Source organism: Quercus lobata, unplaced genomic scaffold (genome assembly GCF_001633185.2).
Source record: "Quercus lobata isolate SW786 unplaced genomic scaffold, ValleyOak3.0 Primary Assembly Scq3eQI_107, whole genome shotgun sequence".
In the NCBI taxonomy this organism is placed as follows: domain Eukaryota; kingdom Viridiplantae; phylum Streptophyta; class Magnoliopsida; order Fagales; family Fagaceae; genus Quercus; species Quercus lobata.
The window spans coordinates 491720-497933 of record NW_022154705.1 but is presented as its reverse complement, the minus strand read 5'-3'; positions in this window follow the sequence as shown (position 1 = coordinate 497933).

Here is a 6214-nt window from a genome sequence, read left to right as displayed (position 1 = left end):
ATTTTAGTTTGAAAGTGCTGTTGTAAAGTCTACGCGTAAGACACGTAGTCGTTCCACTTAAGTAAGACTTATAGGACATAATGTTGTAAAACTGAAGGCATCTAGGAAAACTTATAAAACCCAAATTTGACTAAATAACATTAAAAACACCTAAAAATAATTAAAAATAATAATTTTATAAACGTATGCCCTTAGGACACATGTTAGTAAATTATTTAAGGATTTATTTTTTATTTATTTATTTATTTTTTTTAACTAACGTTTGCCCTTAGGGCATATATTAGTAAAATTATAATATAATTTTTGTTTTGAGAAAATTTAAAAAAAAAAATCTCAAATAGTGAGGTGTGTAAAAGGGAAAAATGAGTCAAACAGGGGTAATGAGCTAGACCAATAAATAAAAATACAAAAAAAAAATAGAAAAAAAAAATAAATAAATAAGACATTTTTTCTAAAGAAAATAACATAGGGGTGAGTTGTGCGAAAGTGATTCTAATATCATGTGGACAGATTTGGCGACAAAAAGACAAGTGGTGCAATGGAGGTGGTGGCTGCAAGAAGAACTCGGCCACAACTAGGATTGACAGAACAAGAAACCAGAGAGAGACAAATTTTAAGAGAAGAGAAGGGCCACACAGGCAAGAACCATCATTAGAGTTTCATCATAATTACATGTTTCATCTTACATTAGATTCAATTTAGCTTTCAATAATTAAAATTAGAGAAATGTTTAAAGTTGAACATGTTAACATTTGGTTTAAAAAAATCCTGTGCATCGCACGAGTTAGCGACTAGTTATATGTGTGTGTGTGTAATAATTTTAGCAATTTTAGTAGTTTGTTTAAAGTGACAAATTCTTATTGGTTCGCATTTGGCACATCACTTACATTAATAGGAACTAGCTTGTAACCCTATGCATATGTATGGATACACTTAAAAGATTTATAATAAGATGCATAATATAATTCCTATATATAAAATTTAATACTATTGATAGTCATTTTTATATTTTGTTAACTCTTTAAAAAAATTTGTAAAGATATTATTAGGTATAAAGTGTAAATTGTCCATTTTTTAAAAACAAATTATTGTGAAGAACTTTTTTTAATTTTTTTTTACGATTTATTTATTCTAGACTCTTTGGTTTTTATATTTAATAACTCACTTGGATGAATATTTATGATATGGTCCCACATTCGATTCTAAAATTAAGAATTAAAACTCTTTATGTTTAACCCGCGCAATGCGTGGGATCATTTTATGATGGTAAAATAGGGAAGGGGGTGGATGATGTTAATGTGTAGGTGTTCTTCTAAAAGACAAACATAACTGAGCTGGTCATACAATGCAAGAATTGTTCATAAGAAGACGAAATATAATTTGAAACATATATTAAAAGTAAAATGTTATAGAGCGAAGAAAAAAAAAACTCATTTATAACCATCAAACAATATTATTTTAAACAGAAATATTGTTTAAAAAAGGACATTTTTAACTATGGACAAAATTTATGTACAATACCTTAGGTTTTATTTCGTAGGTTCTCTTCTTAAGATTCTGTCATGTGGCTACTTAACTTAAAAAATATTAAAAACACAACCGGGTTACGAACACAATTGATATGCATAGTATTCTCTCATTGTAAAACACACATATATTTAGCTCGATCTAGAGCTTTGGTGTGATTCCTAATTGACCAAGCCATTTGTTAAATCTAACAATTTTCTAATATAATTTAGGATGCGAATTTTTAAGTCAATTACCAATTTGTTGCTACCCTATCTTCGTAGCTCAAAGATAAATTTCTACTCATAAAAAATAATTAGTATCTGAGAAAGTAAATATATTCAAATAATTTAAGATAAATATTTGAAGTGAATATTTTATATTAAAATTTTTAGTTATATAAATTTAATTAAATAAGTATGTAGCTAATGTATTAGAAATTATATAATTTTAAATTAAAAATTTTAAAATAGCACTCAAAATGTCAAAACCAAAATCAAAATTTAAAACTAATTTATCATCATGGGTTTAATATTTTTTAAATCTTAAGATTTCTCTCTCTCTATCTTTTTTATATGTATTATTTTTGCAAATGTCCTCAAAGCAATTGGTTTTACGGAAGATATGCTCAATCTGTTAAGGTCCTTAAAAGATATTCCTTCAATAATTTAAAAAATATAAATATAAAAAAAGGACAAGGATGCAATGTTTTGTTGCTAAGTGAATTAATCATAAATTCCAGAATTTTGTTGCTAATATGCCAAATTCTTGACACATTAGTGTCTAGATTGGCATGGCAATCAAATTGGTTCATTTTGCAAACTTTAAAGATTACTATTACTTATGAAACACTACTATTTAATACCTATGTCCCTTCTTCAACCTGGATTTTTGTCCAAAATATGGAGTTTGGACCATTTATTCAACACACTATTAATTTAATCTTTTGAACCTTTGTGAAAACTACAAAGTTGAAGTACAGGTAGAAGCATGAACACAATTTTCCGCAAGCCATATATATACACACACACGAAATATCATATTCTCTCAACCAGTACCCACATTTACTATTCCACACCATCCAACTAATTGCTTTCACATGTTACAAACATGGGGAAAATAGCACTAAGTTGAAAATTCCATATGATCATTAAAAGACAGATTTTAAAATGGTCTTTAATCATGATTAGATGTCCATATATTATTGGTTCAATAGAATTTTTAGTAAATTAAAAGAAGTATCGGTAAATCAATCAAATCTTTGAAACCCCTTTGCAGCTTCAGCTTTGTGGTCATGCCACATTGGCTGTTGCACACACAATCTACACTAACAGATCATACATTAGCTATGCTCCTGTTAAATTACAGCAACTAGCATCATTGCTATTCTTGCATTAGCTTGGATCACAGCTCCTGTGTTGCACTAGCTTCATGAGATAACACTCAAAGCTATACCAATCAGCAAAAGTGAGAGTACATATCCTATGTGTGGTAAGTACTAAGTGGCATGCCACGGTGAAAACTTCTGTAGAAACAGTCAAGATTTCAGTCTACTTGCCAAGTTAAAAAGGAAAAAACCGCTTCCTTAATGAATAAAGATTTCAGTTTACTTGCCAGGTACAAACAGAGGCATCTTTGAATAACAACATGGTACTTTGGTTACCAATTGAGACTTGACCTTAATGGCTTGTATTTCACCTTCCTCATTCTTGAGTCGGCCTCAAATATCCTAGCATTACTTCGACGCAAAACATGATAAACAACAAACCCCATACTGTCTACTTCAATAGTTTTTTTTTTTTTTGGCTAAGATAGTTCAATAGAATTAGAATATAGCATTAAATTAAAATTTATTCTAGATTTTCCACTTTCTCAATTTCATAATGTCTTCCTTTATTTTAACTCAATAAGAAACTTTGGAAGTGTACTATCTTACATAGAATTGGCCCTTATATACAATAATATCATTATACTCAAAACCGTTATCATCTACAACGGCTAAACTCCTAGCCCCAGATTTTGCAAAGCCTAATTTTCCAGCACCAAAGATAACAAAAACGGCAGAGTCATTTACATTAGTTCAAGGCGAATTGGGAAACATAACTACATTATTGGCAGACTTACATTCAATCTGAGTTTATGGTTTGGAACATTAAAAATTCTTATCAAATTAATATAGAATTAAAAAGAGTATAAGTCAAATGGATAAGAATGATAGTTAGGCTGTCCTAACCTGTCAGCTTTATCCAGCAATGTTTCTTGAGAACACTTGGTGAATGTTATAAATATGTCTAAACAAGGGTAATTCAAACAATAAATACATAATGGATAGAATCTTGACAGAGAACTGTAGCAAATCTAAATTTAAACGAAATGGCAGGATAAGAAGGTTTGTTAAAATTACTGAACTTTCAGATTTTAGACAATTTAAAACAAAAACATATGTTTATTGGAGATTTAATATGATAATTCGTAAAGGAAATGCAGTGGTGAGAAGTTTAACGAAAAAAACTATTTGAAGTAATGAAACAGTATGCTGATCTTTGAGGCAGAGCAGCAAATACTCTTCTAATAATAAAAGAAAAAAAATAAAATAAACAATATAAAGAAATATATGACTTATCCAACCTCAAGCCTTCATCAAGCTTCCGCCTTGAGTTTGAGGGAGGGTGCTAGAGATTTATATTAGATATCTTCTCATACTTATCCAACATTAAGCCTTCATCGAGCTTCCGCCTTGAGTTTGAGGGAGGGTGTTAGAGATATATATATATATATTAATATTAGCAACGCAATGTGTTATACCATGTTGTGTATGCTAAAGTGGATGCGGAAGGAGTAGTATAGAATAGGAACACTGAGAACACGAGGGTTATGTGATTCAGCCTTGTCGGCCTACATTGATGGTGGTATGCATGTGATATTCTTCTTTGCTACCTTCTTCTCATGCTTATCCAACCTCAAGCCTTCATTGAGCTTCCGCCTTGAGTTTGAGGGAGGGTGTTAGAGATATATATATATATATATATTTATATATATATTAATATTAGCAACGCGATGTAAGCCTTCATTGAGCTTCCGCCTTGAGTTTGAGGGAGGGTGCTAGAGATTTATATTAGATATCTTCTCATACTTATCCAACATTAAGCCTTCATCGAGCTTCCGCCTTGAGTTTGAGGGAGGGTGTTAGAGATATATATATATATATTAATATTAGCAACGCAATGTGTTATACCATGTTGTGTATGCTAAAGTGGATGCGGAAGGAGTAGTATAGAATAGGAACACTGAGAACACTTCGTTCTTGGCATCAAACAAACATCTCTAGCAAGCAAAGAAGATTCTCATGTGCACACCACCATTAGAAGTCACACATGCTTTTCTGCTGGATCTAGACTCTACGGCATCTTGCAGCCGCCATGGATATATATAACTCTAACAAAATCATTTTTGTCTTTTCATGAAAATTGTTGTTGTTGTTGTTGTTTTTTTTTTTTTTTTTGGTAAAGGAGTGTAAACTTTAAAGAAGTAAAAACTGTTTGTTTACTGGGATATAATTTTGAGTTGTAAAACTTTCCCGGGAAAATTTTCTGGTCATGGAAACTATTAATTATCTCGTAAATATGTATGTATTTATGTATGTGTGGAATGAATGTTTATGATAGCCACTTTGATGATTGTAATTGTATTAGTAATTGTAGAGGAGGAAAATGGCTCAAGTGGGGCTTTTCCTATAATGGTTTTTTTTTTTTTTTGTGGATAAAAGAGAAAATTCTGTATTGAAAAAGCTACTTTATGCAAAAAGAAGATAAAAAGTACAAATAATAAGAAAAAGAAAAGAACAGGAAAGAAAATTAATTACAAGAGAGAAGAGAACTAATGAACTGAGGGAGGGAGTCACTAGATGTGAGTCCCTGTAATGGTTTTTTTTTTTTTGCTTATGATTGTGAATTCAATTGTATGTCTCTTCCAGATGATTTTTTCACAAATGATGAGTTTTGGGTCATTATAGACGCCTTGGTATAATCTGTGATGCCTCTGAGGAAGAAATTTGGGGCTCGCACAATTTTCTTTTGGAGCAATATTCTGGCCATGAGAGAAGTGCGGAATCAATAGAAGCTGCATTTGTGAAAAGATTGATGGAAAGTTTCCAACAGAGGAAGAAAACCAAGATTAATTTGAAAACCAAGTTCAAGAAGAAAGTAGAAGAATCTCCACCTTGGATTAAGAAAGAAGAGATAGTATAAATTAGAGTGAAGACCCTAAGAGAAGGAGATTGGAGAATTTAGAGAGAAAGTACTGGAGCAATCAAAATTGTATCTATAACCTTTTTCAATTGATTTATAGAAGAACTGACTTCCTCGGACTGTGTCAAGGACAAATTTACTTAAACAAATCCTTTCTACTTTTGCTTGATTGTCTTTTAAATCCATTATAACTGTTATCAAACACATTAGGGCTTAGTTTTTCAACCTACTCTCTACAAATTCGTTATATTGGGTTGGATCCATTTACATTTTGGGCTTGGGTTTCAAAGCATGTCCTTACAATTATCATTTTATTTAAATAAAATTATAAATTATTTTTTTTAAAAGTGAAACTCTCCCTCTAACCAGTCCAACTTAAACTCAAACTCAAAAGTTGATAATATATATAAAAACAAAAAATATGATAGGACTCAAAAAAAAAAAAAAAAAAAAAAAAAAAA